Below are 22,826 nucleotides of genomic sequence, written 5' to 3' on the forward strand. Positions count from 1 at the left end.
GAAAATGGAGAAATAACAACAGAATCTGAGAAAATTCAAAAAATCATAAGATCCTACTATGAAAGCCTATATTCAACAAAACTGGAAAATCTGGAGGAAATGGACAATTTTCTAGACAGATACCAGGTACCAAAGTTAAATCAGGATCAGATAAACCATCTAAACAGTCCCATCCTCATAAAGAAATAGAAGCAGTCATTAAAAGTCTCCCAGCCAAAAAAAGGCCCAGGACCAGATGGGTTTAGTGCAGAATTCTATCAGACCTTGATATCATGACTAATACCAATACTGTCCAAAGTATTCCACAAAATAGAAACAGAAGGAACACTACCCAATTCCTTCTATGAAGCCGCAATTACACTGATACCTAAACCACACAAAGACCTAACAAAGAAAGAGATTTTCACCCCAATTTCCTTCATGAATATTGATGCAAAAATACTCAATAAAATTCTCACAAACCGAATCCAAGAACACATCAAAACAATCATTTATCATGATCAAGTAGGCTTCATCCCAGGGATGCAGGGATGGTTCAATATATGGAAATTCATCAACGTAATCCACTATTTAAACAAACTCAAAGGAAAAAAAACATATGATCATCTCATTAAATGCAGAGAAAGCATTTGCCAAAATTTAACAACTGTTCATGTTAAAAGTCTTGGAAAGAGGAATTCACAGCCCATACCTAATTATAGTAAAAGCAATATACAGCAACCCAGTAGTCAACATCAAACTAAATGGAGAGAAACTTGAAGCAATCCTACTAAAATTAGGGACTAGACAAGGCTGCCCCCCTCTCTCCCTACCTATTCAATATAGTACTTTAAGTCTTAGCCAGAGCAATCAGACAACAAAAAGAGGTCAAAGGGATACAAATTGGAAAGGAAGAAGCCAAAATATCACTATTTGCAAATGCAATGATAGTATACTTAATTGACCCCACACCAGAGAACTACTAAGCCTGATAAACAACTTCAGCAAAGTGGCTGGGTATAAAATTAACTCGAACAAATCAGTAGCATTCATCTACACAAAGAATAAACAGGCTGAGAAAGAAATTCACAATTGTCACAGATAATATAAAGCAGCTCCTTGTAAGTCTAGCCAAACAAGTGAATTATATATATGACAAGAACTTCAAGTCTCTGAAGAAAGAAATTGAAGACGATCTCAGAAGACAGAAAGATCACCCATGCTCATGGATTGGTAGAATTAATATTGTAAAAATGAGCATCTTGCCAAAAGCAATCTACAAATTCAATGCAATCCCCATCAAAATTCCAACTCAAGTCTTCATAGAGCTAGAAAGAGCAATTTGCAAATTCATTTGGAATAAAAAAACCCTAAAACTATACTCAACAATAAAAGAACTTCTGGGGAAATCACCATCCCTGACCTCAAGCAGTATTACAGAGAAATCGTGTTAAAAAGCTGTTGGTATTGGTACAGAGACAGGCAGGTAGATTAATGGAATAGAATTGAAGGCCCAGAAATGAACACACATATCTATGGTCACTTTGATCCTTCACAAAGAAGCTAAACCATTCAGTGGGAAAAAAGATTGTATTTCAACAAATGGTGCTGGTTCAACTGGAGGTCAGCATGTAGAAGAATGCAGATTGATTCATTCTCATCACACTGTACAAAGCTCGAGTCCAAGTGGATCAAGAGCCTCCACATAAAACCAGATACAAACTAATAGAAGAAAAAGTGGGGAAGAGCCTCAAATACATGGGCACTGGGGGAAATTTTCCTGAACAGAACACAAATGGCTTATTTTCTAAGAGTAAAAGTCAACAAATTGGACTTCCTAAAAGTGCAAAGCTTCTGTAAGACAAAGGACACTGTTATTAGGACAAAACAGCAACCAACAGATTGGGAAAAGATCTTTACCCATCCTACATCTGATAGAGGACTAATATTCAATATATGCAAAGAACTCAGGGATATAGACTCCGGAGAATCAAATAACCCTATTAAAAATGGGTTACAGAGCTAAACAAAGAATTCTCAGGAGAGGAATATCAAATGGCCCAGAAACACCTAAAGAAATGTTCAACATCCATAGTTATCAGGGAAATGCAAATCCAAACAACCCTGAGATTCCACTTCACACCAATCAGAATGGATAAGATCAAAAACTCAGGTGACAGCAGATGCTGGCGAAGATGTGGAGAAAGAACACTCCTCCATTGTTGGTGGGATTGCAAACTGGTACAAACACTCTAGAAATCAGTCTGGAGGTTTCTCAGAAATTGGAACTTACACTACATGAGGACCCAGCTATATCTCTCCTGGGCATATAGCCAAAAGATGGCCCACCATATAACAAGGACACATGCTCCACTATGTTCATAGCAGCCTTATTTATAATAGCTAGAAGCTGGAAAGAACCCAGATGCCCTTCAACAGAAGAATGGATACAGAAAATGTGGTACATCTACACAATGGAGTACTACTCATCTATCAAAAGCAATGTCTTCATGAAATTCATAGGCCAATGAATGGAACTAGAAAATATTATCATTAGTGAGGTAACCCAATCACAAAAACCACACATGGTATGCACTCACTGATAAGTGGATATTACCCGAAAAGCTCGAATTACCCAAGATACAATCCATAGACCACATGAAGTTCAAGAAGAAGGATGACTAAAGTGCCATTGCTTCTGTCCTTATTAAAAGGGGGGACAAAAATACTCACAGGAGGAATCTGGAGACAAAGTATGGAGCAGAGACTGAAGGAAAGGCCATCCAGAGACTGCCCCACCTGTGGAGTCATCCTATACACATACAGCCACCAATCCCAGACAATATTGCTGATACCAAGGAGGACATGCTGACAGGAGCCTGCTATATCTGTCTCCTGAGAGGCTTTGCCAGAGCGTGACAAATACAGAAGCGGATGCTTGCAGTCAACCATGGAACTGAGTAAGTGGTCCTCATTGGAGGAGTTAGAGAAAGGATTGAAGGAGTTGAAGGGATTTGCAACCCCATAAGAACAACAACACCAACCAACCAGAGGTCCCAGGGACTAAACCACCATCTAAACAGTATACATGAACAAACTCATGGCTTCATCTACATTTGTAGCAGAGGATGACTTTGTTGGGCACCAATGGGAGGAGAAGCCCTTGGTCCTGCCAATGCTCGACCCTCCAGTGTAAGGGAATATCAGTGCAGGAAGGTGGGATGGTATGGGTGGATATGTGGGGGAACACCCTCATAGAAGAGGAGGGAGAGGGTAAGGAATAGGGAGTTTATGGATGGGAAACTGGGAAAGGGGTTAACATTTGAAATGTAAATAATAGTAAAAAGAAGAATTATGGAAATAGCACCTTCACAATAGCCACAAATAATATAAAATATCTTGAAGTAACTCTAACCAAGCAATGGATAGACCTGTATGAGTCTAACCATTGAGGAAGATATCAGAAAATGAAAAGATTTCCCATGCTTACGGATAGGTAGAATTAACATAGTAAAAATGGCCATCTTACTAAAGGCAATCTAGAGATGCAATGCAATTCACATCAAAATTCCAACACAATTCTTTACACACTGTGAAAGGACAATTCTCAACTTCATATGGAAAAACAAAACAAACCAAACTAAACCAACAAACAGGATAGCTAAAATAATCCTGTATAATAAAAGAACTTCTGTCCATAATGCCATCCCTGTTTTCAAGCTCTACTATAGAGTAATAGTAACTAAAACTGTAAGGTACTGGTATGGAAACAAACAGGTTGATCAATGTAATCTAATTGAAGACCCAGAAATAAACCCATACACCTAAGTATCCTTGATTTTTGACAGAGAAGCGGAAACCATACAATGGGGGAGAAAATTTTCTTCAACAAATGTTGCTGGTCTAACTAGATTCCTGTGTGTATACAAATGCAAATAGATCCATATTTATCACCCAGCACAAAACTCAAGTACAAATAGATTAGCATAAAACCAGATACACTAAATCTAATAAAAGAGAAAGTAGGAATAGCCTTTGAACATATTGGTACAGGAGACAACTTCCTGAACAGAACACCTATATCTCAGGCACTAAGATCAACAATTAATAAATGGAACCTCATGTAATTGAAAGGCTTCTGTAGGGGAAAGAGCACTGTTAATACGACAAACCAGCAGCCTACAGATTGGGAAAATATCTTCACCAACTCTACATCTGACAGGGCTAACATCAAAAATTTATAAAGAACTCAAGAAATGGGGTACAGAACTACACAGAGAATTCTCAATAGAGGAATCTCAAATGACTGAGAAGCACTTAAAGAAATGTTCACACTCCTTAGTCATCAGGGAAATGCAAATCACACTGTCTCTGAGATTCCACCTCACACCCATCAGAATGGCTAAGCTCAAAAACTCAGGTGACAGCCTCTGCTGGCAAGGATGAGGAACAAGGGGAACACTCCTCCATTGCTGGAGGGAGTGCAAACTTGTACAACCACTCTGGAAATCTATCTAGCAATTTCCCAGATAATTGGGAATAGTTCTACCTCAAGATACAGCTATACCACTCCTGGGCATATACCCAAAAGATGTTCCCCCATCCCACAAGGACACTTGCCCCACTATGTTTACAATAGTCTTATTTTTAATAAGCCAGAAACAGGAAACCACCCAGATGTCCCTCAACCTGAAGAATGGATAGAAAACATGGTGCACGCACATAATGGAGTAGTTAGCTATTAAAAACAAGACCATTATAAAAATTTCAGGCAAATGGATGGAACTAGAAAGTATCATCTTGAGCAAGGTAACCCAGCCCCCAAAGGGTATGCATGGTATGTACTCACTTCTTAGTGGACTTTAGCCATAAAGTACAGGACACCCACACTACAACCCGTAGATACAAAGAAGCTAAATAACAAGGAGGGCCCAAGGGAGTATGCTTGAGTCTCAATCAGAAGGGGAAATAAAATAGTCATGGGTGGGAATTGGGTAGAAGAGGTAAGAGGGAGTGGGCTAGGGAAGGGCATCATGTGTGAAGAAAGCTAGGCAGAGAGGTCCTAGAGGGTGAAAGGACATAAGCAGCTGGCAGGAGGAGGGGCATCTCTAGGACAAGCCAGAGACCTGGGATCCTGGGATGCCAGAAGTTCCAAGGACTACATGAGGGTGACTATAGCTGAGACTCCTAGCAGTAGGGGATATGGAGCCTGATGTGGCCACCTCCAGTAGCTAGACCAGACTCTAAGTCGTGCGATAAGGACACCAACCAACCCATAAAACCTTTGACCCCAAAATTGTCCTACCTACAAGAAGTGCATGGACAAAGATGAAGCAGAGACTGACGGAATGGCCAACCAATGTCTGGTTCAATTTGAGTTCTACCCCATGGGCAAGAACCAATTCCTACCCTATTTATCATAGCCTGTGATGCTTGCAAACAGTCCAGCATAACTGTCCTCTGAAAGGCTCTACCCAGCAGCTGATGGAAATTGATATAGAGACCCACAGCCACACCTTATACGGAGCTAAGGGGTCTCTTATGGAAAAATAGGGGGGTTTGAGGGCCCCTAAGGGGATAGGAACTCCACAGGAAGACCAACATAGTCAACTAACCTGGACCCTTGGGCTTCTCACAGATTGAATTTCCAACCAAAGAGCATTCATGGACTGGACCTAGCCCCCTCACACATACGTAGCAGATGTGCACTTTGGTTTTCACGCAGACTCCACTCTGTCACTGGGGCTGTCCCCGACTCTGTTACCTGCCTATGGATCTTATTCTGCTAACTAGGCTGTTTGGCCTCCGTGGAAGAGGAAATGCCTAGTCCTGCAGTACTTGACTGGTACCCAGTCTATGTTGGTACCCAGGGAGGGCCTCCCTCTGCTCAGAGGAGAAAGGAGATGGGGCTTGGGTGTGTGAGGGGGTGTAGTGGGGTGTTGTGATAGGAATGTAAAGTGAATAAATACATACATTAATTAGTTAATGGGAAAAACACTCATAAACTGAATCCAAGAATACATAAAAAGATCATCCACGATGATCAAGTAGGTTTTATCCCAGAGATGCAGGGACGGTTCAACATATGAAAATCTGCCAATGTAATCCACCATTTAAACAAACTGAAAGAAAAAAAACCCTTGTGATCATCTCATTAGATGCTGAAAAAGTCTTTGACAAAATCCAACACCCAAGATAAACGTCTTGGATAGATCAGAGATACAAGGTGCATACCTAAACAAAATAAAACCATTTTATAGCAAACCAACAGCCAATATCACTTTAAATTGAGAGAAACTCAGAGCACCCCACTATAATCAGGAACATGTCAAGGCTGTCTACTCTCTCTCTCTCTATCCAATATACTACTCAAAGTTCTAACTGGAGCAATGATAGAATTGAAGGAGATCAAGGGGATATAAATGGGAAAGAAATAAGTCAAAGTATTTTTATTTGCAAATGACTTTATTTGTAAGCAACCCCAAAAATTCTGCCAGGGAACTCCTACAGCTGATGAACACTTTCAGTGAAATGGCTGGATACAGGATTAATTAAAAAAAATCAGTAGCCCTCTTATATATAAATAAGAAATGGACAGAGAGAGAAATCAGGGAATCAACTCTCTTCCAAATAGCCTCAAACACAATATTTCTTTTTCATTTCCTTTCTTCAGCTTTAGGTTTTATTTGTTCTTTTAAATTTAATTTTCTAAGGCAAAAGCCTTGTTCCTCATGCTTACATCTCTTCTGGTATATAATGCTCTGAATGCTAGCTATTTCTCTAAGCAGCTCATTAGCTGTAAATCAGAAATTTTGATATATTGCATTTTACTTTTCATTTCGTTGAGAATGTTCTCTGCTTTCCCTGGAGTCCTCTTTCACACATGTGTTTTGTTTAACTTCCAAATATGCGCTGCATTTCCAGTTGTCTCTGCTATTGACTCTGGTTTGATTGTGCTTACATGAGAATCTACTTCAGACAATCTCTATTCTTTTTAATTTGTTAAGATTGGTCTTTTATCCACTATAGGGCTGATTTTGTAAATGTTTTCTGTGCAGCTGAGAAGCATGTAAATTCATCTGTTTGGGGGAAGTATTCTATAAAGGTCAGTACTGTCTCATTGGTTTCACTCTTAAAAGATAATTTTACTGGTTTACTATTTATCTATTTACTCATTGGATCTAGGAAATTAATACTTTTTTAATTTCTTAAAACATGTAGTCCTATTTTTCAGATGTCTAAAGTGAAATCTCCTGTACTTTTTATACTTCTTTCTCTGTGGGCATTGTGTTCCCATCCTTGACCAACTGTAAGAATCTCCTTTTGCCATAGGTTTCTTAGGAGTTTGAATATGATATGCCTGGGCATATCTATATAGTTGCTCTTCAATGTATGGTAAGGTCTGATGGTTTGAATGTGAAATGTTTGCAACAGGCTTGTTTATTTAAACACTTGTTCTCCAGCTGGTAGAACTGTTTTGGGAGGCCGTGGGACCCTTTTGAACATGGAGCCTCACTAGCAAACATAGGACTATAAGAGTTATAGGCCACCACCATGTCCACCTTGAATTATGTACCTCCTGGCAGTGCCACTTAACAAGTAATGCCACCAAATGTTACTGTAATAGGTAGATATCTAGGTGTCATGCTGTTCTTGTCATAATGGAGTCTGACCCCTTACTCTGTAGAGCCAACATAACCCCTTTCCTCCTTAAGCTGCTTCCATCAGATATGAAGGTCACAGTAACAAGATTAATACAATAAGCTCATTGTGAGTTGAAAGTGTCATGAATGGAGGATACATTGCATAGTATGCATAACGTACAAAACATTGCAGCTTAGCTTTGAGTATCTTAAACATGATCAGAACACTACCAGACTACACTTGAGTAATAGCATTTAGCTTATAGTCTGTTTGATAAGAAAGCACTAAATACCTCATATAATTAATTAAATACTATACCAAAATTAAAACGCATAATCATTGTATAGGTTCTCTATGGTAAACTACAAAAATCATGTGTTTAATCATCACGTATCAAAAATAAATTTGATTGTTTTGACTTTAGTGAATTACTCTGTTTGATGTTCTCTGAAATTCTTGAGTCTGCATGTTTGCTAGTCATATTCAAGACTTCTCAGGGATTATTATTCAGATATATTTTCTGTTTTACCATTTTGGTGACATGTATATTAGACAATTTGTTACTGTCTTGCATCACTTGCAAAGTCTGTACACTGGCCCTTTTATCCCTCTTAATATTTCAGTACAGATGATTTTTGTTGTCTTTTTTTTTAGTATGTACAGTTTATAACTGTTCAAGTATAGTTTCTTTTGTAAAAAGTGCTACAATAACAAACGACATTTAAAAAGAGTTCTTAGTAGAGAAACAGTAAGACAAATTTGTGAGAACACAGCATAGCACAGCACATAGCTAACAACATTGTGTCTTGAGTGGACATTAGAAGTTAAAGGTCCCTGAAGCTCCATCCTGAACTTGGAAGGTGAAGCCTTCAGAGGTACTCTCTGCACTGCATTTTGATCTTCCTCTTCCTCCACTTCTCAATTAGGTTCAATGAGGCTTCATATACAGACTCGTTCTCATGGCTCTGTAGTGCTTCAATTTTATCCAAGCCTCCACACTCTTCGATCATTATACTGAGTTTTTCTGTCTCACCAAGTTTCTCTGCAGCCTGAAAGATATTTGAAATGGCCTCAAGAATAACCTGAAGAATTTTGGTATCTTTTGCACTCAAGAGGTTCATCAAGGGTTCTATTATCCCACAATGAACCAGATACACAATCTGTTCAACAGTCCCACCTCTGGTACAGTTGGTTATAGCCCAGGCAGCTTCCTTCTGTGTCTTGAAGTCTGCCTTAGAGAGGACACCAACGAGAAATGGGACGAGGCCGTGATTCACCTCTTGCTGTATCTGGTCCTGGCGCCCGGTGGTAATGTTCGACATTGTCCATGTGGCCTCCTTCTGAATATTAGTTTTGGGGTTTGTTAGCAGGCTGGGAAAGACTGCAAGTATGCCTCCATCGATCACTTTCTGAGTCTGTTCATCTGTTCCGGTGACAATATTCCCTATGGTTCTCAGTGCCGGCGTCACAATGGGCAGTTCAGTAGCTCCTAGAAGCTTCACAAGTTGGGGAACAACTCCCTTCTTCACAACCATCTCAATGCGCTCATTTGGTCCATCAGTCAGGTAGGAAATGGCCCAGCAGGAGTCTGCTAATACTTCTGATCGTTTCGGTGTAGGAGTCGAACTAGAGTAGGAAGGATCTGCTCAACAGCATGTAAGGGGGGAGGGGTGCGGGATTCTTGTTTCGACAGAGGTTTGAAAGTGTCCAGGTAAGATTCCGTAAGTAACCACGTGCCAAGGATGACAGATCAGGAACTACAAGAGTGCCAACAGTGGGTCAATTGCACCATGTTTGATAACCAAGTCTCGGAAGACTGAGCCATCACCTGCAATGTTTCCAAGAGCCCATACAGCTTGCTCGCTGATGTGAGCATGGGGAGATGCCAAGAGAGAAATAAATGCTGGGATAGCACCTCCATCCACCACAGCTTTGGTCTGTTCAGATGTTCCAGAAGCAATGTTGGTGAGCGCAGATTCAAACTGAATGGGACTACAATCCGTTTTTCCCAAGGAGGACACAAATTTTGGGATCAAACCAGCCCGGATGATGTTGTCTATAGGAGGCTGCTTCTCTCTTGAAAGCAGTTTCCGAGCAGCTTGAGCTGGCTTTCCAAATTGTTACTGTTTATGCCTTTAACAATGTCCTCAACAGACCAATTTACAGTACCCTGGTTGCTTCAGTTTTCCTGTAGTGGAGAAGTAGCGTCATCAGGGAATGAGCTGACGTTCCTCCTTTTCAGCATCTGGTCATCTTTTTTAGCTTTCCTAAGTTCCACATTAACCTCTATTCGGCGGCGCCGCATTTCTGTACTGTCTTTCCCCTTGTTCTTGAATCTGTTAAGCCGGCAGCTGTTGAGTTAGCATTCTCGTTGGTGGACATGGTTGCTGCAGGAACAAGGAGGAAGGAAAGCTGCACAGCCGGTTCAGACTTCCATGAAAGTCGGTGCAGGGCTCTCAAGCTGCGGGTCAGTGGCTGTCGAAAGGTCCACTAGCCCTCAGCCCTCAGACTTTGTGCCGATTTTTGTTGTCTTAAATTGAAAGTTAATGGTTCTTTGCTCAAATGCAGGGAGTCCACAGATGATTCCAACAGAGGTGATGTAATGTTCTGTGATTGTTATTTAGGATATTTCCCTCTTTTCTCTTTATTATATGTGTAAGGTGTACAATGTGGTTGGGATACATAGATATATTGTGAAATGACTGTCACAGTCATGTTAAAATGCCTATTGTGTTCTTGCAGTCTCCATTTTTTCTTCCCAATGTACTAATGTAATTTTGTAGGTCTTTGACTTTGTCCGTTAGAACTTTTAAACAGGGGTCCAGCCTTGGAATGATTAGCATGTTCAGTCAGAGAGTTATTTTGGAAGGTGGTGTCCTGGGCATTGCCAGATATTTAGTCCACCATCTCTGGCCTCTACCCACTAGATGCCAGTAGCGCCTTTTCCGTTAAGATGCAGATAAATGCCTCCAGATGTTGCCAATTGTTCCCTGTGGGAAAATGATCTGCTTCTGAGAACCAGTACTTAAACATGTTAATCATAGTTGTTTTAAATTCTCCTTATGATAGTTCCAACAGCTATGTGAGATATGAGTTTGTTTCACATTTCTTTGTCTCTTCCTACTATGTATTTTTATGCTTTTTGTGTGCTATATTTTTTTTGGTTGAAAGATGACCATGCATAGGGTTATATATATGGAGATCAATTTTTATACTTAGATGTTAGCATGATTTCCCTTCTACTAGGCCTTTAATGTGGGGGTTTGTGTTGATCTAGTCAGGAATTGGACTGGGTTTGAAATTTGCTTAGTTGCTATAGTTGCTATGGTTACCAGAGTTAGAATTTGTTGCTATGGTTATCAGAGTTAGAATTTGTTGTTGCCATGGGCACCAGAGATTTCAAAATCCTCTAGTGATACCTTGTTTTTGTTTCTCCACTTGGCTCTGGATCTTTCTTCTGTTTCGCTCCCCATGGAGTTCCTCTCTTGCCATTCTTCCAGCTGTACTACACTATATTTGTTCAAGGTTTGTTAGCCTGCTTGGAAGGGGTCAGGGGGACAAAAACTGGGCATTCTCCGATGTTCTTTTTAAGCCTCAATCTTGAACAAATATTTTGAACTCGGGTTGTGGGGGTTATTATTCACAAAATTACTGAAGAAGCATCTAGGAAGAAGAGTATGGGTGCAGTTTTCATAATTGTCTCTCACCTAACTATAATGAGATTCCACCAGATAGGTCTTACCGATAGTCTTATGCTATTGCAGGTAGCATACCAGAGCAGGTGGGTTTGGGTAGTGACTGCTGTTCTTTCCTTCCAGCCAGGAAGGAGCTTTCTTAGGGACCTTTAGTCTTCTCTATATACTTTAAGGAAAACCCCCTGCAAAGATGCGGCAACATGTTCATGCCTGAGAGCTGGCCTTCTGCACTTCCAATACGTGCTGGCATTTGGCTTCTTGCAGCCAAGTAAACAAATATTTTTCTTTTCTTTTCTTATTTTTAATTTTATTTTTTTATTAGATATATTTCTTTATTTACATTTCAAATGTTATTCCCTTTCCCAGTTTCCTGTCCATAAGTTCCCCTCCCCTCCCCTCGCCCTCCCCTCTCCCTCCCCATATAGGTCTTCTCCACACACCCATCCCCCTTACTGCCCCCCTGACATTCCCCTGCACTATTATTTTCTTTTGGCTTCTTTTTCTATTTCTTTTATGGGGCTGGGGAATCAAACTTAGTTTTTGCACATGCCAGACAAACACTGAGCTACATCCCCAGACCCAATATTTCTAATTTAATCCCTTTAATATTTCTGTTCTTCAGCAGTATGTGTTTGGAGTAGACAGTAATCTGGTCTCATTGAACACACACCTTTACAGTAGCAGTACTAATAGCATATATGTAAATATCTGAGTTATCAAGGCCCCGCCACTTCACACAGAAAACTAACCATCACACTAAAGATAGAGCTGTTTCTTATTGCGTTGTTTCCAGTAAGAAACTTATTATTGCCTTCTCATTTCTTTCTGAAAATGTAACCCCCCCAAGGGTGGGGCATTTTTAATGCTTTCTTTTCACCTGTTCTAAACAATACAAGGAACAATTAGGTTCCTTACTTTTTGTTTCCTTTGTTTTAGGGCTTAATTAGCTTTGTGGTTCTTTTTGAAAATTTGAGCAAATTTTCGCCATTATTCTTGAAATATTTTTCTTCCTTTCCCTTTTTTATTCCCTCTTAAATTCCAGATGAATGTGTATTTGACCTGTGGATGTTGTCATCAGTTTTTTTTTTAATGCTTTACTTTTTTTTAGACAATATCTTGCCAGTTTTACTTTCCCAAAAATTTCACTTCTCTTCTCTTCTGAAGTATTGTCTATTCTGCTGCTAATTTCACATGGTATTTTATATTTTTTTCATTAATGACACTTTAATTTCAAATTTTATTTTAAATTAAGATAATAATTACAATTCCTCCAGCACCTCCAATGTTTCTGCTCACTCTCAAATTCATGGTTTCTTTTACTTTAGTTATTATTGTTATTCATATATGTGTGTACACATATGTAAATACAACTTGCTGAATCTCTTTAGTGTTATCTGTATGTATATTATTCTCAGGTTCACCACTTGGTATTTGATAAGCAGTTGTGGGAGGAGGGGCTCATCCCCAGAAAAGATTAATTCTCCCTCTCTTAGGAGTGTCCTTAACTGACTGTAATTCTTCATCTAGGGGGTAGAGCCCTATGAGATTTTCCCCATTCACTTGGGCATGTCAACTGGTGCTGTGACTGTTCAGGTCCTATCTAAGCAGCTGTATTGTTGAGATTTCATGGCTGTAGCTGCACTGTTGAATTGGAAGACACACCCTCAGCAGACTTCCTGCTATTCCATCCCCTTTCCCTCAATGTTCCCTAAGCCTGAGATCTAGGAGCTCTGTATAATTACACTGGGGCAGGGCACCAGAAGGTCAATTACTCTTTTTATTTTAACCAGTTGAAATCCACATTTTTTTATTTTATAGTTTTTATTATGAAAAGTTCAAATTGAGTTTGTTTTTATGATTTTTCTTTACTTTTAACCACAAATTAACATAATTGCTGCAACTTTCGTGCTAATTCTTGTTTTTCTTTGCCTGAAGTAGGTGGTTTTGTTTTTCTCTTTTGCACTGCTGGAGGTGCCACACTGGGCTTCAAACATACATACTTGGCAAGTACTCTATCACTGTGATATCGCCCCTACCCCAAGCCAGTACTCAAAGCTGTCAGTTCTGTTGACTTTTTTTTCTTTTACACTTTCCATCTTAATTATATATCCGTAAGTTTTAATTGAATGTACAATATTGTGGATTTTACTTTTTAACGGCTCAATATCATTTTAAATTTTACTATTAACACTTAAACTGATATTTACCTTAATTCATTTTAAAGATACAATGTAATATTAGTTTTATTTATAGTGAGTCGTTTTCAGCAGATTTTAGAATTAGCTAATCTACTATAATTGAAATTTTATGTGCATTTATTAACAACTTTTTCTCTCTCTAGGCTCACAGTATATCATTGTATTCTTTCCTGTCAGAAATTATTTCCGATGACTTGTCCAAGTGGATATACACAGAATTTAGCCCCCTTTGGTGGTTTATTTCACTTGGTATAATGTCATTTGGGTTCACTATGCATACTATCTTTTATGGTAGCATTTCCCTTTTTTATTTAAGGCAGAATAAATACTATCTATATACCTGAATCTAACTTTAATGTATTCATCTGACAGTGGATATTTGCGTTTTTTACAAACCTCGAGTATTATAATAAATAGTACGATGATCCTTAGAGTATAGATATGTCTTGAAGATTATTTTCATTTTTTATATAAATGCCCAAAATTGGAATTCATTTTTGAGGGATCATCACACTGCTTTCCATAGAACCTTAACTAGTTTTCATTTCTACCAAAGGTTCCAATTCCCTTACAACTCCACAACACATGTATTTTGCTGTTGTTTTTCTATTACAGTCATACAGTGGGTGTAAGGTGATAAGCCATTGATATTTTGATTTGCCACTGGCTGACGTACTGAAGTTGAAGATTCAAGTCCTTACTCTATTTTCTTGTTACTAGGAATATGACCTGAAAATACTTTTACCCATTTTGTAGGTTGTTGTCTTGGTTTGCTTTTTCAACTTGACCCAGCCTAGAATCATTTGTGAGGAAAGCCTCTCAACTGAGAATTTACCTACATAATATTAGCCAGTGGGTGTATTTTGGGGAAGTTTTCTTGTTTATTAATAGAAGCAGGAGGGCCTAGTCTACAGTGAACAGCACCATCCACAGACACATGGTCCTGGGCTGTATTAGAAGGCTAGCTCCGCACGAGCCTGAGAATGAAGCTACCAAGCAGTGTTCTTCCACAGTGTCTGTGTCAAACTTCCTGTTTTAGCTGCTGTCCTTACTGCCTACAATGACAGACTGTGACCAGGAATATAAGCCACAGAGTATTTTATCATAGCCACGAACTGAAGGTAGTGTTATGGGGAGCCCACCAAAGATGACCACTCAGTTTATAGGCAGTTGAAAGTGTTTATTCTAGCTGGATGGCACCACCAAGTGTTCAGGAACCTAGGTGTGGTCCTGAGTATCCAGAAAGGCAGAAACCACCTCCTGGCAGTCCCTCCAGCTATTGCGGAGGGATTTTGCAGAAGCAGGCAGTTTGAAGCAAGCAGTTTAACAGAAGCTAAGATAAGCAGTTAGCTGGAGGGAGTTTAGTACAAACAGGCAGTTTAACTTACTTAACTTCTGTTAAACCACCTGTTTGTACTAAGCTCCATCTATGTTTGCAGGCAGGAACCCAGCATAACTGTCTCCTGAGAGGCTTCATCCAGCAGTGAATGGAGGCAGATGCAGAGGCCCACAGACAAACATCAGACAGAGCTTCAGGAGTCTTGTGGAAGAGTGGGAGATAGAATCGAGCAATCCAGAAGAGTCAAAGACACCACAAGAAGACCAAAAGAGTCAAATAATCTGGGCCCATGGGGGCCCATAGAGCCTGGGCCACCAACCAGGGAGCATGCAGGGGCTGGACCTAGACCCACTACACATTTATAGCAAATGTGCAACTTGGTATTCATGTGGGTCTCCTAACAAGTGGAGTGTGGATGTCTCAGTTTCTGTTCCTGCTATTTGATCCCCTTCTCCCTACCTGCACTGTGTGGTTGGGCCTTAGTGGGAGAAGATGCTGGGAATAGATGTCCCAAGGTAGGATGGTACTCAAGGGGCTGAGGCAATGGGGGCTGGGATATATAAAGGTGGGACTGGGAAGAGAGGAGGGATAGGGTTGTGATTAGGATGTAAAGTGAATTTTTAAAATTATTGGAATAAAGTTTTCCTCTGACCTCTCCACATGTGCCAAGGCATGTGCACACACCTCCTCCCACACCGTACTCACAGTAAAACCTTGTAAGGGGCTGGAGAAATGGCTCTACCATTAAGACAGCTGTGCTGCTCATATAGAGAACCTGAATTTGTTTCCCAGCTCCACATTGCCCACTCATACCACTTGTAATCCTAGTTCCATGGGTATATATATATATATAACTTTAAAAGTTAAAAAAGAAAGCCTTTCATCTATTTTGAGTTTCCATCTGTGTGTAATATACCAATCTAATTTCACTCTTTGGCATGTGGATACTTAATTCTCCTAAAAAATACTTGTAGAAAAGACTGTCCTTTCCTCTTTGTTTATTCTTGACACTTTTGTCAAAACATAGTTAGGCATATATGTAGATTTATTTTTGAGCTCACACTCTGCCCATTGGTTTATGTACAGCTTTATGTCAAACTCATTTTAGGGTTTTCATTTTTATTTTTCTGAATATTCCATTTTGTCCTTTTTCTTATAAGCATGAAAGAATGATGAATTTTATCAAGTGGTGTCTTTGCATCTATTTACCTACTAACATGGTTTTCTCCATAATCAGTAATGTGAAATATCATATCCTTACATGTGTTGAATTGTGATTCCCTTTGTATTAGTCGAGGATCTCTAGAGTAACAGAACTTGTAGAATAAAATTCTCTCTACATATAAAGGGGATTTATTGGAATGGCTTACAGGCTACAGTTCAACTAATCCAACGATGGCTAGCTATAAGTGGAACTACTGTAGTTGTTCATTCACAAGACTGGATGTCACATCTCGTCTTCAGTCTATTCTGGAATCCTGAAGAAATGTGCTCTAAGGTGGGTAAAGGAATGGAAGTGCTAGCAAGGTGAGAGCTATATAGACTTGCAACAGAAGGTATGACCCAGATTAGTGTGTCTTCCTGCCTCAAAATCTGAATTAAAGGTGTGTGTCTTAACACCTCAAAGGTCTGGACTAGAAATGGATTCACCCACTTCGAACTATGAAAAACATCTCTCACATGTGTGCCCTCCATTTCTGGATTGTAGTTTATTCCAGACGTAGTCAAGTTGATAACCAAGAACCGCCCTCACCCTTCCAGAGATGTATCACATTTGGTCATGCTGTATAATCCTTTTAATGCATCGCTGTTGAAAATTTTTGCATCTATGCTTATCAGCATTGGCTTGCAGTTTTCTTCCTTTCTTTCCTTTTGATTTTAATGAAAATAGATTTTTTTCACATAATATAGCCTAATATAGTTTCCCTTCCCTCTACTCATCCCAATTGCTCCCCACCTCCCCTCCCATTCAGATTCACTCCTTGTCTTTCATTAGAAAACAAAGAGGCTTATAAGGGATAAAAATAGAATATAATAAGATAAAAACACTAACAGATTGGAATTGAACTAAACAAATAAACAGAATGAAAAGAGCCAAGAGAAGGCACAAGAATCAGACACCAGATTCAAGGCAATCCCCATCAAATTTCTGAAACAATTCTTCACAGCTATTCTAAAAGCAATTTTTAAACTTCGTATGGAAACACAAAAAACAAGAATTGCTAAAAACAATCCTGATTAATAAAAGTACCACTGGAGGCATCACCATCCCAGGTTTCAAGTTGTGCTACAGAGTTACAGTAATAAAAACAGCATGGTATTGGTACAAGGACACTCTACTATAGCAACATTTGCTCAACTGTGATCATTGCTGCTCTATGTTAATAGCCAGAAATTGGAAACAATGTAGATGTTCTCCAACAGAAGAATGGATAAAGTAAAGGTAGTACATTTACATAATGGTGTATTACTTAGCTGTTCCAAAAAATGACACCATGAAATTTTCAAGCCAATGGACGGAACTAAAAAAAAAAAATCACCCTAAGGTAACTAGGGTAAAGATAAATATGGTATGTATTCCCTTAGATCTGGATATTATCTGTGAAGTAAATGATAACCAACTACAATCTGTAGACCCAGAGAGGTTAGGAATAGAGGAGGGACTAGCAGGGACACTTGGATCTTCCTGGTAGTGGGGAGCAGAATAGATTATATGGGTAGACTGGCAGCATAGGGGATGGAAATGGGAGGATCAGATGGAGAGGGGGCAGGGAGATGGGCTTGAGGGAAGGAATATAGGAACAATCAGCTAGAATTGAGGATAATTTGTGGGGTCATATGGAAATCTAGTGCAGCAGAAGCTTCCTAAAATATATAAAGGCAATCCTAATGAAGTCTCCAAATAAGGGGGAGATAGAGTCCCAACTGGCCATCTCTTGTCATCAAATGAAATGTCCAGTACCAGACTGAGCTGCATCCAATCAAGTTGTTAACCAGAGGGTTCCCATGGAATTCTCAAAACAACCCAACCCATTGCCAAGACTATTGGTTCTTCTCCACAAACTGAAAAGGTCCTAGTGCTGTAGCATATAACTCATTGAACATGGAAAGGTCCAACTTGTGCCTACATAGAAACTTCACCCCTAAATCCTAGTATCTTTGGTATGGGAAGGTACTCCCAGCTCTTTTTTTTTCTTTTTTCGTTTTTTCATCTTTATTAACGAGTATTTCTTATTTACATTTTGATTGTTATTCCCCTTCCGGGTTTCTGGGCCAACATCCCCCTACTCCCAGACTCTTAAAAGAGAAATGTAAACACCAACGCTGTCATAAAACCTTTTATCTACAATCTGTCCTGCCTGCAAGATATGCCAGGGCAATGGTGACACAGAACTTGTAGGTGTTGCTAACCCATGCTTGATTTGACTTAATTCCCTCTCCATGAATCCGAACCTATACCCAATACTGCTTGGATGACTGCTTAAACGAAAAACTAGATAGCCCGGAGACCTAGTGTAAGTCCAAATACTACTGGTATTTAAAAATGTGCTGATAGATAACTCCTAATGATATTCTGCTGTACTCATAGATTAATGCCTTAATCAGCCATCATCAGACAAGCTTCCTCCTGCAGCAGATGGGAACAAATATAAAGACTCACAGGCACAAATTACAGAGAAAGAGAAGGGGGAGGAGAACACGATGAAGACAAAAGAGGAGAAGGAGAAAAGAAGAGGAAGTGAAGAAGGAAGAAGAAGACAAAAAGAAGCAGAAAAAGAGGAGAAGGAGGAGGAGGAGACATACAGAGAGATCTTGGAACAGTCAGCTCTAAATGAGAAGTCTACATGAAATCCCACCATTAAGTGTTTAGGAAAATCCCATGGAAGAGGAGGTAGAAAGAGTGTAAGAACCAGAGAAAGTGGAAGACACCAGGAGAATTCCCTCTAAAACAATTGAACAAAGCTCATATGAACCCTCACAGACTGAAGCAGCAAGCACAAGGCCTGCATGAATCCTTAGCAGATAATATATATATTAAATATATATATATATATGTATATATATATATATATATATATATATATATATATATATATATATATATATATATATATATAACAGCTTCCAGGTTTGTGTTTTTATGGGACTCCTGAGTATGTGAATGAGTGGGTCTCTGATACTTGGGCTCTTTTTCTTCTGTTGGTTTGTCTTGTCCAACTTCTCTGAGATGGTTTTCATTTTATCTTATTATTATTGAAGTATTGTTTAGCTTTGCTTTTTATGAAGAACAAAATTAAAATGTTATGTAGTAGAAAAAAATGTGGTTTGGTTGTACTGTTGTTGTGTTTAGGTTGTTTGTTTCCTCAGTGTTTAGGTTTTGGGTTTTGTTGTTGTTGTTGCTGTTTGATTTTTCATGTTCCAGATATCAATAATCTAGCAAACAATTTTTCCCCTGATATGGGCTGAGTCTTTTTTTGATTGGTAGCTTTCTTGATATGCTAAAGTTTTTTAATCTCATAAAATCCCATTTTCAATTGTCAGACATATTTCTTAAGCAACAGGAGTTCGTTTTTTAAAATCCTTTTTTATGCCCATATCTTGTAGTATATTTTCCACACTTTATCTAGAGTTGCAAAGTTTCAGGTATTATGTTTTGGCCTTTATCCATTTGGACTTGATTTCTGTGTGAGTGAAATAGGATTTAGTTTCATTCTTCTGCATACAACCATCCAGTTGTATATGCTAACGTTCCACAAATCTGTCTTTTGGCATTTCTGTCAGAAGGCAGTCACTGAAGTTACATGGGCTTATGTACGACTTCTGCATTTCATCCCATTGCTCTGCTTGTCTGGTTTGTGCCAGTACCAAGCTGTTTTTATAACAAAGACTTTTTTAGCATGGTGTGAAATCAGATATATTAATATAGCAAGCACTTTTTCTTTTCACTGAGGGTTGCTTTGGCTTGTGTTTTGTGTTTTAAGTTTTTTCTATTTATGAGAAAAAATACACGGGGAATTTGGGGGGGAGGTTGCATTAAATTTATGACTGCTTTGAAATGATGACTATTTTCACAATTTTGCTTCTACTGAAACATGAGCATGAGATGTCTTTCTATCTTCTAATGTATCCTCAATTTCTTTCTTTGATGTTTTGATGTTTTTATAACAGAGGTAATTTTTTTGCTTGTTAAATGTATGCCAGGTTGTTTTTTGAGACCACCATGTGAGGAATTCTACTTATCATTTTACATCCTTCTAACTCTGTAATGAAATCAATTTGGTCATTGAAGATATAAATTTATATGTTCTTTTTTTTATTAACTTGAGTATTTCTTATATACATTTCGAGTGTTATTCCTTTTCCCGGTTTCCGGGAAAACATCCCCCTCCCCCCTCCCTTTCCTTATGGGTGTTCCCCTCCCAACCCTCCCCCCATTGCCGCCCTCCCCCCATAGTCTAGTTCACTGGGGGTTCAGTCTTAGCAGGACCCAGGGCTTCCCCTTCCACTGGTGCTCTTACTAGGATATTAATTGCTACCTATGGGGTCAGAGTCCAGGGTCAGTCCAGGTATAGTCTTTAGGTAGTGGCTTAGTCCCTGGAAGCTCTGGTTGCTTGACATTGTTGTACTTTTGGGGTCTCCAGCCCCTTCAAGCTCTTCCAGTTCTTTCTCTGATTCCTTCAACGGGGGCCTATTCTCAGTTCAGTGGTTTGCTGCTGGCATTCGCCTCTGTATTTGCTGTATTCTGGCTGTGTCTCTCAGGAGCGATCTACATCCGGTTCCTGTAGGCCTGCACTTCTTTGCTTCGTCCATCTTCTCTAATTGGGTGGCTGTATATGTATGGGTCATATGTGGGGTAGGCTCTGAATGGGTGTTCCTTCAGTCTCTGTTTTAATCTTTGCCTCTCCCTTCCCTGCCAAGGGTATTCTTTTTTCTCATTTAAAGAAGGAGTGAAGCATTCACATTTTGATCATCCGTCTTGAGTTTCGTTTGTTCTAGGGATCTAGGGTAATTCAAGCATTTGGGCTAATAGCCACTTATCAATGAGTGCATACCATGTATGTCTTTCTGTGAATGGGTTAGCTCACTCAGGATGATATTTTCCAGTTCCAACCATTTGCTTACGAATTTCATAAACTCGTTGTTTTTGATAGCTGAGTAATATTCCATTGTGTAGATGTACCACATTTTCTGAATCCATTCCTCTGTTGAAGGGCATCTGGGTTCTTTCCAGTTTCTGGCTATTATAAATAAGGCTGCGATGAACATAGTGGAGCACGTGTCTCTTTTGTATGTTGAGGAATCTTTTGGGTATATGCCCAAGAGAGGTATAGCTGGATCCTCAGGCAGTTCAACGTCCAATTTTCTGAGGAACCTCCAGACTGATTTCCAGAATGGTTTTACCAGTCTGCAATCCCACCAACAATGGAGGAGTGTTCCTCTTTCTCCACATCCTCGCCAGCATCTGCTGTCACCTGAGTTTTTGATCTTAGCCATTCTCACTGGTGTGAGGTGAAATCTCAGGGTTGTTTTGATTTGCATTTCCCTTATGACTAAAGATGTTGAACATTTCTTTAGGTGTTTCTCAGCCATTCGGCATTCCTCAGCTGTGAATTCTTTGTTTAGCTCTGAACCCCATTTTTTAATAGGGTTATTTGTTTCCCTGCGGTCTAACTTCTTGAGTTCTTTGTATATTTTGGATATAAGGCCTCTATCTGTTGTAGGATTGGTAAAGATCTTTTCCCAATCTGTTGGTTGCCGTTTTGTCCTAACCACAGTGTCCTTTGCCTTACAGAAGCTTTGCAGTTTTATGAGATCCCATTTGTCGATTCTTGATCTTAGAGCATAAGCCATTGGTGTTTTGTTCAGGAAATTTTTTCCAGTGCCCATGTGTTCCAGATGCTTCCCTAGTTTTTCTTCTATTAGTTTGAGTGTGTCTGGTTTGATGTGGAGGTCCTTGATCCACTTGGACTTAAGCTTTGTACAGGGTGATAAGCATGGATCGATCTGCATTCTTCTACATGTTGCCCTCCAGTTGAACCAGCACCATTTGCTGAAAATGCTATCTTTTTTTCCATTGGATGGTTTTGGCTCCTTTGTCAAAAATCAAGTGACCATAGGTGTGTGGGTTCATTTCTGGGTCGTCAATTCTATTCCATTGGTCTATCTGTCTGTCTCTGTACCAATACCATGCAGTTTTTATCACTGTTGCTCTGTAATACTGCTTGAGTTCAGGGATAGTGATTCCCCCTGACGTCCTTTTATTGTTGAGGATAGCTTTAGCTATCCTGGGTTTTTTGTTATTCCAGATGAATTTGCAAATTGTTCTGTCTAACTCTTTGAAGAATTGGATTGGTATTTTGATGGGGATTGCATTGAATCTGTAGATTGCTTTTGGTAAAATGGCCATTTTTACTATATTAATCCTGCCAATCCATGAGCGTGGGAGATCTTTCCATCTTCTGAGGTCTTCTTCAATTTCTTTCCTCAGTGTCTTGAAGTTCTTATTGTACAGATCTTTTACTTGCTTGGTTAAAGTCACACCGAGGTACTTTATATTATTTGGGTCTATTATGAAGGGTGTCGTTTCCCTAATTTCTTTCTCGGCTTGTTTCTCTTTTGTATAGAGGAAGGCAACTGATTTATTTGAGTTAATTTTATACCCAGCCACTTTGCTGAAGTTGTTTATCAGCTTTAGTAGTTCTCTGGTGGAACTTTTGGGATCACTTAAATATACTATCATGTCATCTGCAAATAGTGATATTTTGACCTCTTCTTTTCCAATCTGTATCCCCTTGATCTCCTTTTGTTGTCTGATTGCTCTGGCTAGAACTTCAAGAACTATATTGAATAAGTAGGGAGAGAGTGGGCAGCCTTGTCTAGTCCCTGATTTTAGTGGGATTGCTTCAAGTTTCTCTCCATTTAGTTTAATGTTAGCAACTGGTTTGCTGTATATGGCTTTTACTGTGTTTA

At 39.3% G+C, this 22,826-nt stretch overlaps 1 protein-coding gene and 1 pseudogene across 1 annotated transcript in view; one reads left to right on the top strand and one right to left on the bottom strand.

The window, feature by feature from the left end:
• Positions 1-6,425: 6,425 nt before the first annotated feature.
• Kpna1-ps10 (karyopherin subunit alpha 1, pseudogene 10) lies at positions 6,426-10,133 on the bottom strand (annotated as a pseudogene).
• The window catches only part of Magee2 (MAGE family member E2), a 59,093-nt gene continuing 45,366 nt past the window's right edge, over positions 9,100-22,826 (top strand). Inside the window, exon 1 of the mRNA XM_006257144.5 lies at positions 9,100-9,188. The gene's annotated coding sequence lies outside the window, so the exon portion shown is untranslated. The remainder of the gene's footprint in view (positions 9,189-22,826) is intronic.

The sequence above is a fragment of the Rattus norvegicus genome, chromosome X (assembly GCF_036323735.1).
Source record: "Rattus norvegicus strain BN/NHsdMcwi chromosome X, GRCr8, whole genome shotgun sequence".
Taxonomy (NCBI): Eukaryota; Metazoa; Chordata; class Mammalia; order Rodentia; family Muridae; genus Rattus; species Rattus norvegicus.